The sequence below is a fragment of the Diceros bicornis genome, chromosome 9 (genome assembly GCF_020826845.1).
Source record: "Diceros bicornis minor isolate mBicDic1 chromosome 9, mDicBic1.mat.cur, whole genome shotgun sequence".
NCBI lineage: Eukaryota > Metazoa > Chordata > Mammalia > Perissodactyla > Rhinocerotidae > Diceros > Diceros bicornis.
In genome coordinates, this window is record NC_080748.1 from 30,652,276 (window position 1) to 30,667,356 (window position 15,081).

At 41.0% G+C, this 15,081-nt stretch overlaps 1 protein-coding gene across 1 annotated transcript in view; it reads left to right on the forward strand.

The window, feature by feature from the left end:
- Positions 1-1,734: 1,734 nt before the first annotated feature.
- LCP1 (lymphocyte cytosolic protein 1) overlaps positions 1,735-15,081 on the forward strand; it is a 52,665-nt gene continuing 39,318 nt past the window's right edge. Inside the window, exon 1 of the mRNA XM_058548186.1 lies at positions 1,735-1,843. The gene's annotated coding sequence lies outside the window, so the exon portion shown is untranslated. The remainder of the gene's footprint in view (positions 1,844-15,081) is intronic.

The following is a 15,081-nucleotide window of genomic DNA, read 5'->3' on the forward strand; positions in this document are numbered from 1 at the left end:
TCAGGTCTCTGATGCCCAGGCACCAGTAGATACAGAATGGGGCTGCTTTCCTTCTCCCAGGTAAATGAAATGAGTCTCTGTTTCTGTTTATGAAGTGTTACTGCTGGACCTTCATTCCATCCTGAAACCACAGGGATGCAGAACCAGGTTAGGATAGTCCACAGGCATCTCACATTTTTCATCCTGAAGACCATCGAGACATGATCTGTGGAGTCCTGCTGCAGGGCCCTGAATGATGATTGTTCCCACGAGAGTGGAAACCACCAGCATTTGGCTACTTTGCAGTGTGATCAGTACTGTCACAGTGATGCATGGATGTTTCTCTGGTGTCCTGAAAGAATTTAGGTGCTTCTTGAAAACCTCTGCAATCTATTACTTGGGAGTAATTTTGCAATGAAGAAAACAGTGTCCAATTCACCCCCTCAGTCTTCCTTGGGGAGTCACAAGAGGGCTGATAGTTCCCTGTGAGATGAACCACGTCTAGAATGGGCTGAATCTCCACCGTCTCTCCCCATTCTTCTGCCCACCGTCTTCCCCAAGATGGCCCCTGTGAGGTTCTGACCAAGAAGTTGCCACACCACAGGCTATTGGAATAGATAAACCAGAACAGCTTGGTTTAATACTTGAAGTCAGAAGCAGGAACTTTCTAGAGGACAAATCAGAGAAGCTAAAGAAGTATAAGTGCAGCCTCCCAACCAGAGTACCCACTGGGGGTGTTCCAGGCCCCTAGCAAATACAGAAGCATCTTCTACTCACCGTCAGCGTATATCCTCCTTCCTCAGCACCAGGCTAACCACTGGGGCTGCACGCAGGCTCCGGGCAACATGGAGGCTGTGCTTAATGTTTCGTCAACGTTACTCAAGGCGCTACGCAACCTTCACAACCACCGTCAGGCTGTGAGCCCTTAAGCGCTTACGTTTGAAGATGGGAATTTGCCCTCAAGACAAGCATCCGGAATTTGGGCAGAGAATACTAGAGCTTATTTATTCTCTTGCTAATTCTATAAAATGTGCATTCAAAAAATAAATCTGTTCTGTATGAAGGAATTTAGCTACCCATTTAACTATAGCAGCTGCCTGTGTGATCCACTGGTGCTCTTTATAGGAGACGTCTAAATAATTGAAATCTTTAATTGGGTTAAAGAGATCCCTAGCACATAGGTGTTCTATAAATAAAAGAATGAGTAAATAATATAGTTGACCTCCCTTTTCGGCCCCTTCCCCTTAAAGAGATCATTTTGTTTTCTTTGCACCAATAAGATCATTGTTTGGGGACTCTTAAGAAAGGTTTGGTTTCAGCTGGGGAATGGGAGTGCTTTCCTAAGAAAATCCCATTTAGTTTGTTTCAGGTGTACCCTCGCCTTTTTCCTGGGCTCTTTACTAAAAATGAATAATTTGTTTATCTTTGCTATGAGTGGCTGGGCACCTGGGCTTTGCGTTTGCAACTGGGGTCAGAGAAAGAAGTCAAGGCAGCAGGCTGCCATCGCCCTGTTATCTGCAATCAGACAGGTATAAGTAGCCTAGAGCCTGGGACAGCTAGAGGAGACTGAAAGGGGAGAGAGAAAAATGCTTGTAAAGAGGAAGTGGTAAGAGGCTTCTGAATTTCAGTGTGACCTGTGCTGTCAGGTGATTTTTGCAGGGGAGGGGACATGAAAAAAAAAAGTTAAGTAAAATGTCCTTATAAAGACAAAATCTATTTCTTTCCTGGCTGATGATTTGTCATTCTAGTCACTTCCTGCCTTGTGACCACACACCCGGGGTTGACAAAGTTGTTCTGCAGATCAGAAAGAAGGGGGTTTCTGGTTACACGCCAGTACCAAACCAGAGGACAGTTTTTCTACAAGGTAAATTTTCTTTGTATCTTTTTGTGATTCCTAAGGGCTTACGATGTTTTGCTTGTCGGGCGGCCCTGCTTCTGTGGGTTGTGGATTTTGCCTTCAGGGGACTAGAGATCTGAGCACCTGTCACCTGAGCCCTGTGTGAGCCCTGCCACCATGTAACTGCCCAGCAAAGCTGCAGCCACCTCATGTGGCCGTGCAGAGTGGGACTCCTCAGCTCTCTGGGGTGGCTTCTTCCCCAGTTATCCACAGTTATCACCCCCCCACAAAAAAACTATGATTTTTTTTCCTTTTTAAACCAAACTGCATTCTGATTTATTTCTATTGCTTTTCCAGGGTGGCTATTTACTGTGATTTTATCTACTTTAAAATGTTTTCTGGAAAGTGCATATTGATCGGGTAGATTGAGCTGCTCATTGGCCTAATGGAGGTAGTTTAATTTTAGCTCCCGTGGTTCTGTTTTTCTAAAAATCCTCTTCACAGTACTTTAGTGGATATGTTAACATCTTGAGTCATAGGTTACTGAGTGTGATACTGGTTATGAGTGATTTTGGTGCCAACGGTTTTTAATGGTTATGCTTAATAACCACATGCAATCAGCAGCCGCCTGTTTCATTTGTTCTCTAAAAATAACAGCAATTTGTGTTGCTTAATTGTGCTGTTCTCATAGAATTGTCTGAACTATTCATTATGCTTATGACCATACAAATGACCATTAAATTCTGGATGAAAGTCTTCTGTCTACAACAGAAATTCTTATAAAGTTGATATGGGATATTTATTCCAGAAACTTTGTTGAAACATAGACTTTGGATCTTGTAGCTTCAGCCTTTATTTAATTATCATTATCCAACAATATTAAGAATCATTGACAGATGATAAACATAAAAGCCATTTGGACTGGAAATGGATTCATTTATTGGCATACTTATGAAAACTCAATTTTTCTTAATCCAGTACAGCAAGTTGTTTTCTAAAATTACTTCCTCAGGACGACTTTTCAAAAAAACTATCATTAAACAAAGGTGGTTTATCCACATGAGTCTTGATTTTGAATTTACATAAATTTATCATAATTGGTTTCTATTAAATAAAATTGTTTAAAGAACATCTGCCCAGGCAAATTTGAATGGAATTAACTGTTTATCTATAAATGTGAATTTCTGGAAGTTGCAAAATGTGACTATCAACACTGTTTTACACATCTCACCTGAATAGTTTTGTTTTGTTTTGTTTCGTTTTTTTGGTAAGGAAGATTAACCCTGAGCTAACATCTGTTGCCAATCCTCCTATTTTTGCTGAGGAAGATTGGCCCTGGGCTAACATCCATGCCCATCTTCCTCTACTTTATATGTGGGACACCTGCCACAGCATGGCTTGATAAGTGGTGCATAGGTCTGCGCCTGGGATCTGAACCTGCAAACTCTGGGCCGCCAAAGCGGAGCACGTGAACCTAACTGCTATGCCACTAGGCCAGCCCCACACCTGAATAGTTTTAAATGGGCAAAAATGTGGAATTGGGGGAGGAGGACTTGAACCCCAGAAAAGAACAAATTAAAAATATGCTGTGTATTATTTTAAGTAAAAATATTAATGAGAATAAAATAAATTAGGATGCAAAGCAATGTCAGTATTTTCCTTACGTTGGGAGGGAACAAAATGGAATATGAAAAAGTTAATTCAAAATAGAAGTCTCTTGATTTAAATCCACTTTAGATTGTTAAAGCATCAACTTGATATGTTATATAATATCCATTCCTCTTCCATTCTGGCTCACTCCCAGTAATATCAGGGAAGAATCTTCTGGGTCTTGCTCTTTGAACAAGCATGCTGTGGTGGGAAGGAGTTGTGCTTAGGGAGACGTTTCACTAGCATCCTAGGATGTTTTTCTTTGTCACATTTTAAATTTTGTCTCCTTCATAAATTATGCTTTGAAACTATCGGTAATTTGGGAAACAATTTCAGTGTTTTAAGATCATTTATAATTTCTTTTCTGAACTCTCTGGGGAAGGAGAGGCCAACAAGTAAAGTCTTATTCAAATGTATCTATTTAAATTAGAGGACATGACAAAGTAATAATAACACTTAATATTTATAAGTACTTACTGTGTGTAGCCACTCTCCATGCATTACCTCTTGTAATCCTCTCAACTACCTTTAGAGATGAAGAGTGGGCTTAGATCATTGAAGGAACTGGTCCAGGGTCACTGGGCAGTTGGAGGGGGTGAGGGGTGGTAGGCAGCCAGGATTTCACGCTCCATACTGCCTCTCTATAATGATGTATCCATTGCAGATCCTCTCTTCCACACCAGCATACTAGCATACTTTTCCCAGATGTAGATAATTATAGGCTTTTATTTCTGAAGCTGACTGAAGTGATATAGGCACTCACAATTTTAAGAGAGCTAAAACGAGAGAGAAAAAGAGAAGAAAAAAATTGCAATAAACCCATAAACATTTTTATTTTTATAAATAAGAGATATCATTGTGGGTTTCATATACTAATAGAATGAAGAAGTACTTTCTTTTAATTAACACATAATTTTACTAAAGAATTGTGTACCTTCACAAACTTCCCTCAGCCACTTCCCCAACCTTATTTCTTGTCACTTCCTTCTGCTCTAGCTGTCCCCCACCCTCTCACCCCACTCACTTACCCACGTTCTCACTTACCCACACTAGACCACAAGCCACCAGAAAGTTCCATGCTCTTTCACTTCTTTTGGCTCCAACTGTTTCTCCAATTGCTTTCTTCTTTATTTGTAAAACTTCTGGTCATTTTTCAAGTCTCCCTTCTAGAAGCATGTCCTTTTGGAGGTCTTTCCTACTGGACCCAGCCCCCATCTTCCTTGCTCCCACTGTTTCTTCTGTGTGTGTTTCCTTAATGTTTTGATCTTAGAGTAAGCATACCAGGAATCATATTATTTTCAAGTCCTTACTTGCTGACAGTCTGAGCTCCTTCTCTAGCTCTCCTAGCACGTGGTAGGTGCTAATGATATTTATTGAATTGAAAATTTGTCACAAGTATTTTATTTCAGTGTCTTAGATACACATGAAACTCTTTTCTTTGATTTCACTTAATACTTACTGAGTTCCCCCAGTGACTGCTGTGAAAGAAGATAGAACGATAATATAATATTTTGCATTCTACCATGCTTCCTCTTTGCCAAAGCACTTGTCTTCATTTTAACCTCAAAGCACTAAATGGACGTTGACTTCAAGGAATGTAAGAAATCACCCAATGATCATAGCAAATGGGCAAAATTATAATCTCATTATTTTAATCTAAATACATTAGCTGAGCTAAAACTAAGCTACCCTTACCAAAACTATGTACCTGATAATACAGGGCTTCTTTGATGACAAAGAACACAGGAACCAGAGGTCGTTAACTTTTACTTAGTCACTTTGGATTATTCTCAGAAAATTCTCAAGTCAATTTCTCCTTGTTACCTAAAAAGTAAAAGTCCCTCTGTTTATACAGGAGAGTTAGCAAATGAATTTTAAAATCAAGTTGGGTAAAATAAAATTAAGAAATTTACTCATAAGACCATATTTATGAAGAGTCAAAAATTTATAAAGTAAGATTATGAAGGGGTAGGACTTTATGACTAATAGCAGATTTTCTAGCAGAGTGACATTATTTAGATTAATTGAATTGTCTTCCTAGGGGTTTTTTGTCTGCTAGTTTCCCAACTCGCAGATATCATCAAACGGAATGATGCTATTCCATCTGCATATTGAACCCTGCAGAAATAAAAATGAGAATTAGAGCCCACCAAAATATAAAACTAATCAGTATTAGCAGATTCCAAGTTCTAAGTTTCCCTATTTGCCAGATGGCACTGCACTTCTTAAATCAAAAGTGTTCATGTTTCACATTATTTTCATTTTGAAGTTCTCAAAAGTTACCACCCGATTAGATGTTCATCTTCTAGAGGCATCTCCCTGCAGCTGCTGTAACTGCTGGGCTCTCCAGATGGCATCTCCCTGTTGTTTTTCTCAATTCTCTCCTGATTTAACTTCCTTATACTATTGACTGTTCCCGTTGTTTTGGTTTGTCAATTTCAGTCATTACATCAATCTTCCCAGTAATTTCATAATTGTTCCATCTAGTGAGATACTGCAAGCAGTGTGGGGGGTTGGGGGAGAATTTCAATTTATCATTCTAATAATAACCGCTAATACTTATATACTACTCACTTTGAATTGAATATTTTTCTAAGTGTTTTAACCATATTAATGCATTTAGTTGTCACAACAATTCTGCAAGGTAGTTACTGGTGTTATCTTTGTATTTGAAAGCAAGTTAATTCATTCAAATATTTTATTACTTTAATTTTCTACAATTGAATCGGTTCTGCATTAACTGCTGATTCCAGGGGAAACCTCTTGGAATAAACAGGCAGCAGACTATGGTCTTTATTTGTACCTAAACATTGGAGTTGAGCTCAAATAATCATCATTCACCCCAAATAAATTCATCTGAATTATAATTGTTTTTATTAAACAGACTATTCTTTTTCATCATCAGTATTTACTCAGCCCCGCTCTGCACTTGATGGTTTGGTTTTCACCAATTTGTTGGCCTCTGCCTGGATCACAAAACATGATCTCTATCCTCTAAAGCTTTGAAAAGTTCTCAGTCTTAGAAAGTTAGAAGACTTTTGAGTGAAGTGGCCTTCATGTTTTCTGACTATTGTGACTGATAGACGTGAATAAATTAAACAATTTAGTATTTATACCCAAGCGCACATATCTATAATTATATAGTAACAGCCTAATATGTGTCCTAAAAACTATGAAAGAAGGAAAGATTGTTTTAATTGTGAGTTGAAGAATAGAAGTGAAAAGAGACCGACTTACTGAGTTAAAATAAGTTGTTCTCAACTTTAGAGCCACCCTTGTGTCAGTCTCACTTGTAAATTGCTTGTTTCTCAAATATGATCAGTTTTTTCTGGCGGAAGGAAAAGCTAAGATGTTAAATTGAGGAACTAGCAAAGCCGCAGTTCTCTGGTTGCAGCATTGATTCTTGTTTTAGTCCAGCACCAGTTACATGGAAGGATGAATGCTCTCTCTCTGTCTCTGTCTCTCTCTCACACACACACATACATCCTCTTAACTGGCTGAGCTAAAATGGAAAAAAGGTTATGTTCACAGGCAGAAAAGCCAAGACACCAAATTCGGCAGGCAAATTAATTATGCATGTGAATTGCAATCTCCTAGACAATTTGCTTTCCTTTTTTCTCTGGTTGCACTTTCAAGAGGGAAGTGGACTAATGGAATAATTACTTTGCATTTAAATAACACCCTACGTTTTGATCCCACAGTCTGGTGGTGATCACCAAAATTGATCTAAGCTGCATATCCAAATGTGTGAAGTAAAGAGGTGCACAAATATATTTGTATAAAATTTGCATCTTCTTCCTTTTCCCCATTCCTCAGGCAAAATTTAGAATTAGAATTACATCTTTGTTAACCTCAGGTGTAACATTTGAAAATGTGGAGCCTTCGTACCTCCTTGACATCATCGGCTCACATCACCTTCACCAGGAGGGCCAGATTAAGAAAGAGTGGAATATACATGCCTTGTGAGAAAGCTCGGTAATAGGTGCAAAGCGAAAGTACAAAAAAAAATGAAGAACGTGTAGGCAGTTTTGCATTCTTGAGCCCCCTTTCTTCATCTTAAATATATAAAATGAACTTTCGCTGTTATTTCCAATGCTTTATGAACACTTAAAACTTTTTCCCTTTGGAAAGATGGAATATCATGGGCACCTTTGAGGACTTTTTCAGAGTTTTCCCTTCCCTTGTCTTTCAAGTTGAGATTTTTCATCAAAATATCCCTGATTTTTGTTTTTCTCATGTGACCGCAGAGAAAGATAGTTGTGACACAATCTGTCTGGTGGTCGTCTATGATGTATACAGTATATGATGTGTTTAATATCACATATAATGTCAGTTTTTTAAAGCTTGTGAGTCTGAGTGTCTGCATCTTCTGTGCGTAAAACAAACACCTGTGATGTAAAGGAGAGCAAACTTGGAGGCAAGTTTGGGTTCATATTCTAGCATTTGACTAAACGTGGAGCCTGAGCAGGTCTCGTAAGCCTTTTGAAGCTGTTTCCTCATCTGCAAAATAGGGGAAAGTACTATCGTTTCCTAGGTCTGTTCTAGGGTTCATTTTCCCCTTCTCTTTCCCCATTTTATCCGTCTGTCTGCGTATTTTGCTCTACTGCACTCACCATCATTCTGACTTACTGACCCTTGCTATTTGCTAGGCATCAGGCTAAGCACTTGACATATATTTGCTCTTATATTTCCACACAAAAGCTGCATAAGGTTGATGTCATCACTTCTTATAACAAATGACCAAACTGAGGTTCAGGGCGGGTTAAGTCCAAGGTCACAGAGTCTTAAAGGCACAAACTGTGTCAATTTAAACTACATTGTATCCTCTAACATGATCCACTAGCTGCTTTCTAATAAGTCTAAATATTCCTTTCTGTGATTGAATATTGGATGATTACTCTTAATGCTACATTTTCCATCAGGCAGAGATCTGAACTCTACTTTTGATGGACCTGCTGGTATATCAAACATACCTGAAAAACAAACAAATAAATGCTCAAGGATTTTATGGTACAAAGTCCTTAAAATAAGAGTTATGAAGGTATTAGACTAGGCTATTTCATTATTTAAAATTTTGACAAAATAAATGTTATAGCGTAGCCCATTTTAAATTGCTGTTGGTAAATATTTGCCTACCAAACTGTGGCTTCCAACAAAGTGAAGATAAGTATAGCCCATCAGATTAATACAAATTTTCTGCCTCAATTTATCTGTAACTCTCCATTTTGTTTTTTATGAGAATGAACTTATCATTAGAGATTCTAAAAGAACTACCTCAAGGAGCCCATAGAAAATGAGGTCACATTATTAAGAATAAATAGAAGCTTCTGTTGTCTCTGCTGCACATTGTCTCAGTGATTTTTCAGCTCAAACTATAATACAGAAAATGCCTGGAGAATTAGGGAGTGGAGAGCAGATAGAAGTAGAACACAGGCTAACAGAATCGGTCCCCGAGCATTGGAACACCTACGAGTGAGGAGGTGTTGCCCAATGGTCCTATCACAGATACCCAAAGATCTCTTTTCTTTTCATGACTCATGATGGATGTGGTCAGGCTTTTCTTAAGAGTGCTGTGTGTTTTCCCACTCTGGCCACACTTCCTCAACTGTTAGAAGGTACTTTCCACCATCAGTATTTCAGGCAAGGCTAAGCTCACAGCTCCTTGACCACTCAACATGAGATCAGCCAATACCAACGCTGTTGACTTCTAGTTGGTATCACCTACCAATTCTGCAATACCTTTTGAAACTGACTTCAAGAACTCTGGATGAGAAATGTGGTACAGGAGCCAAAACAAGCCAAGCTAAGAACATTTGAAGATAGAGCACAGATGTGACATCTAGATTTACACCCACCCCCACACACATAACATACATACAATTAAGTGTGGATTTTAGGTGGTGACTCTACATTATATTTCATTCCACAGTTTATAGTGGAAATTGGGTTTGTTCCCCAAGACACATTTGTAAAAGTTCTAGTTCTTTTTTATCTTCTCCTTTCTTCCTTGCTTCCTTCTTTCCTTTGCCAAGCACTGTCGTATGCAATTTAAACACTTTGTCTCACTTAATTCTAACACAAGTCTGTGGAGTGAGCGCTGTAATTGCATTATTAATATCCCCTTTTTCCATGTGAAGAAACTGAGGGTCGGAAAATTTAAATAACGTACAAAAGCACACAGCAAGAAGCAGTTGCATCAGAAAAATCCAACATCTTTTTGCCATGCCATCTTGCTTCCTGGTTCATTCTTTTTATATATATATAACAAGCCTAATTTCATAAAGGATGATAGGGTCATTAGTATTTGGATGAGGTTTGTGGGATGCCTGAAATGCCTTTACTCTGGCTCAGACTGGGAGAAAGGCGGCTCTTGTTCCAGCATAGGGAGGCTGTAAACCAAGGAGCCTCTGCTGTTCTTGAAACACGTGGAATAAGAAACTCCTCCCCTTATTCTCCTCTCCATCCACATATCTAAGATGTAAAGTACGTTTCATGGACTGTGCATCAAGGGGTTTTTGTAACCTTTAGGTTGTTTAAATGCTAAGTGACTTGTGTTTTTCCCACCCCTTGGCTAGACCAAACTAAGATCCCAGAGCCTCTACTTCTCTTTTCGGCCTAGTCATTGACTCACTTTGAGACTTTGGGGAGAAACTTCACTTTTCAGGGTCTTCATTTGCCCATTTTCTAACATGTCCAGTTCCCTCCTCATTTGCAGGGCTGTATTTTCTAAATGGGAGACGGTGATGTAAGGAGGAAGCTGTGTACATACAAACAAACCAAAATGGCTTCTAGGCAGAATCATGGTGCTGTTTGAGGAGGTTGAGGACTATTTGTATTGCCTAAAGTGAATGCAATAAGCGTGGTGACTGAACATAGCAAGGAGAGCCTAGATCACCAACGTTTTCCTTCTGGAAACAAGAGCTAGTGAGGAAGGGAACCATGCTGGCATTTCCCCAAACTCTTCTGCCTCCTGCATCCCTGGTCATTCATACTAACAGCGCCCCGCCCCACCCCCAGCCCGCCCCCTGCCCTCCCCAGCTTCCTCCGTGCGTGCTCCTGCTTGTCTCCTCACTTTGCAGGGCTATTTTCTCTTACGTGGAGAAAGGGAGTGCCCTTTCCACTTTTTCTCCTTGGAAAACTACTGGTTCGTTAAGATGTAGCTCAATGGTCAATATCATCTTTTTTGGGGAAGCAGAGTTAAGTGCTTCTCAGGCAGAGTTAAGTGCTCCCTTCTCTGCGATCCCATAGCACCATGATAATAATACCTTTAAAGTATTAAGATTAGTGTGGTCTTTAAGGTGCATAACCATTTTCCTTCATGAAACTGTGTGTCCCTCAGGAGCAAGGATTTTTTGCTCTTCATTGTTGTATCTCTGGTACCCAGGACAAGGCCAGTTCTTTCTTAAATGTGAGTGGATGATGGGTGTGGAGGCTACTGAAGGAGAGGATCCCTTTCTCCACCAGAGGCAGGGGACACAGGCAGGAGTGGGCAAGATCAAGCCTGGTGGTATTCTTACTCTTCTTAACTCTTCTCTCAAGTTATTGTGGAAGTGAAGAGTCATTTAGAACTTCTCAAAAGAGCCCAGGAAGAGCCCAGTCATAAGTAAAATCTTGCAAAAGTGTGTGTGTCCCTAATTAACATGATGTGAGAGCTGAGTAACCCCAAAGGAAAGCAGAAAACCTTGAGACACAGAAATCCAGTGGCCAGAAGCTCCAGGAAGGGTGCCATCAATGAGGCCCACATCCGTGTTGGCCTGTTGTGTGGAGGCAGAGTAGGGGGCGCCCCCACCAGGCTCTGGCATAAGCAGGAGGCTTCCCCAGTTCTGAGCAATGTAACCCTGGGCCAGTTGTTTAAATCTCAGTTCCCTCATCTGTAAAGAGGAAATCATAATCATGCTCCATGGGATTGTGGCAAGAATTAAATACGATAATATATATATAACATTTAGCATTGAGTAACCACTCAGTAAACATTAGCTGGTCTTCTCATTTGTCTTTTAGCTATTGTTTTCTCTGGCTCCAACATAGACAGACTTTCTATGAAGAGAACATGAATTAATCATCCTACATAAATAAGGAAAAAGACTGATCTTTAAGTAATCTCCTGCTCATCTGTGGAAATCCAGGGCAAGTGTCACTTCTGGGAGGCCATGCTTGGCTCTCCAGGGGAGAGATATTTTCCCCCTTCCTGTGGATCCTGTATTCTAGTGACTGGTGTCTCTCTCCTACTAAACAGGCCAGGGCCATATCTTTCTGTGGCCAGCATCTAACCCAGGACCTGGCATATAGTAGGCATTTGGCAGATGTTTATTGAAAGAAGAAATGTACAAATAAATATATGAATTCGCTTAGTGGCAGACATTTAGAATCACCAGAGGATGAATTTCGTAGTCCAGATAGTGATATGCAAATTACATTCAGGTGAACTCTAGCACCCATTCCTAATACTTCTTTTGTGCTCCTAGGACACTGAATCCGTGCCTTCCGGCTGGTTTTACTCTCCTTTCAGTCACTGCCCTGTCTCCACAGTCACTCTCCTCTCTCCTCAGCTCAAAGTCAGACACTATATACTCAGATAGAGCCCACTGCCAAGCATCACTGGCAGCCAGCAGGGTTTACAGAAACAGCTTGAAGAAGCCCAGCCCCAGGCTCTGCCATCTCAGATGGAAACCCTTGGGTGGCCAGGGAACATTCCACGCCTAGTTCGAAGACTGCCTTGAGACACTTCCCTTTCTTTTATCCTCATATCAACTTCAATGTTGTTTTTCCAGCAAAGTGGTTTCATGTAAACTTGAAGAATTTTTGTGAATGCACTTGCCTTATTCTAGGTGTTTGTGCATTTCAGTGGGAGGGATGTTAAAAGTATGTACACAAGAATATTATTATTAAACTCCTCAAAGAAGGTGAGAGTAGACTCCTCAAGCCCTGTATACCGTTAATTCGTGGGTGTGTTAGTTCACGTCTGCAACTCATTTCCTGAGGATCTGCTACGTGCCAGACCCTGAGGTAGCACTTGAGATGACTTATACTTTGTGATCTCATAATCTGCTGGAAGAGATAGATGTGGACACAGGAGGCACACTGCAGAGTCTGAACCAGAGCTCAAAGAGGAAGGGCTCTTTGAACCCCACCCATCAGCCAGAAGAACGGAATGTTGAAACCATGCTGATTGGTTTGAGAAGTCTGAGGGTGTCATTTTAGTATTCATCTATGAATTTGGTATTTTGTCTTTGGAACATTGTGCCTCAGGGTGACTTGTTTTCATGTGGTTTGCTTTTTGGCTGCTAAAGAAAATCAGAGGGTTTTAATGGAAAGTCAGGAATGAACACACAGATGAAAGCAGGGGGCGTTCACCCTGACTTGGTCAATGTAACCTAGAAGGTGCCAATAGTATATGTACGTAGTATTTGGAACATGTTGTTTGTAGCCTAGACCTAGACAGTGCCTTCTTAATACCTAGATTAAGTTCTCCCTCATGTGCAGGAAATTATATTCATAAGATATCTGAAATTGGGGAGAATTATACTTACTGTACCTTGGGCAGGTCTTACTTAAAGAACAGTGTTCCCTCTTAGGTTTGAAAACATATTATAAAGGAAAGAGGAAAAAAAAGGAGGCCTGGACTCCAGTCCCAAAGAGCTCTGTGACGTTGGGCACATCCTTTAACTTGGGTGTCATTTCACTCCTCTGTGACAGGGGAGTGGCCAGACAGATAATCTCTAAATTCTGTGACTCTATTATTCTTAAGTTTTCATTCAAGGAACTTGGCATAGACCAGAAGATAGCAAAGAAAACTATTAAAAATTTGGAAAAAAAGCTCCCCAGAAACAAGTTAAAGGAATTTTTTTAAAAAGGCCCGGTGGCAATCACCAAGGCATGTGACAGAATTTTTATGAATTGAGCAGCTTCTGTAATTCCCTCTGAGAATAGCCCAAGAGAGAGGAGGCTTCCATCATATCAGAAAAGATTTAGGTTACAGGGTAGGGATATGAGACACCAGAGAGGTTGCAGAGTTTCCTTATTTGGATATTTTTAAGAAAATAGTAGATGGTTCTCTTTCTGGGACAGTTTGCACAGTCTTGCCTGGAAACTAGGAGTGAACTGGATCAGAGTGTCTTAAGCTGTACACAGTGACATCCCAGAGAGCAGATCCCACGTGCCACTCTGGGAACTGCCCTGCTCTCTGCTGAGCAGCCGAGCAGTGGGCATCTACCTTGGTCAGTGAGGAGAATGCGTGAGGACAGAGCTTTACCTGCGGCTGAGGTAAGAGCAGATGCCAGTGGGGCTGGAAGATGCCAAGTCCATTTTAGAGGAGGCACCTCCTGGAGAAGGTAAATCAGGGCCACAGCCACAGCTCCTGCTGGCCCTTGCCCCCTCTTTCTAGGCTCATTTGAAATCCAGCTTACCCTGACTCTAACTTGCGCATACACTTGTCAGCTGGTGAACAGACTTTTGGAATTTTTACCATGGAGGGGACTTCATCTCTCAGTTTATAGATGAGGAAACTGAGGCCCAGAGAGGCAAAATGGAGCCTGACTGTCACACAGACAGGAGTCGCCTAGGTCTCCTGACCCCCAAGCTCGGCACTTTCTTCCACTCCCTGCCCGTTATTTCAGTGGTTTCCTTGGAGTTGTACAAGTGTATACATTATCCGAATGCCTTTACTGCTTAGGCTGATTTAGATGTTTGATATTTTTATTTTTGATAAGCTCCTGTGCTAATTTCTTACTCTTATGTAATCACTTTTTTCCCTTGCAGCCCTATATTTGGCCTTTTCACTTGTTCATTTTTGATCTTCAGAACTTTTTTCATTTTATTAACCGTTTTGCAATAAGTGAGCTATAATCTCTGTCACATTTGAAACTTCGCACTTAACCAGGGGCTTCATGGAGCCCCGGTCTCGGCGATCCCATGCTTGCAGCCCAGCAACCACAGCAGTGCTTTGCGCATAGACTCACAGGTGACGTGAGAGGATGAATGAGTGAATGAATGAATGATGTCTGATGTTGAAGTAATCATGTAATAGTGGATAATCAACCAGCCCATCATAATTCAGCTTTTTGAAATGATTCAGGAATACCCTGAGCTTTCAGTAGGGGAAAGTCTGGATCTTAAAGTCCTTGTGGTAGAATGCAAAATGAAGGATAGCTATGGGTTTTCAAGATGTGACCACCAGGAGTATCATTGTCTAGAGCCCGGGGAAGGAAAGAGATGCCAAGGCCATGAGGTTCTCCCCAACTCGCAGTCTGGAGTATCCCCTTTTGTTTGTAAGAGGTTTGCTCTGTGTCGCATCCTTAACAGCTCTGAGCAACTTGGTAGAGAACAGAGGCATTGGGGTGTGCTGGGGGAGAGGCGGCAGGGAGATGGCACTCCTTAGTCGGTGACAGAGCCGGGCTCTGTGTGCTGTGCTGTATACAGCTTCAGAAGCCCCTCAATTGAGAGATCAAACCACAGAGGCTCCCAGAGCAACATCAGGTTCATCAGGTTTGGAGTAATCTGGCCTGCTGGCTTCCTATGCGTGTGTACATGACCTGAGAGAGAGAGAGAAGGGAGCCGCTGAGTCTGTGTTGTGAATAGCCTCGCCCTGCCTTGCTCTTGCTGCATTTACCTCCGAG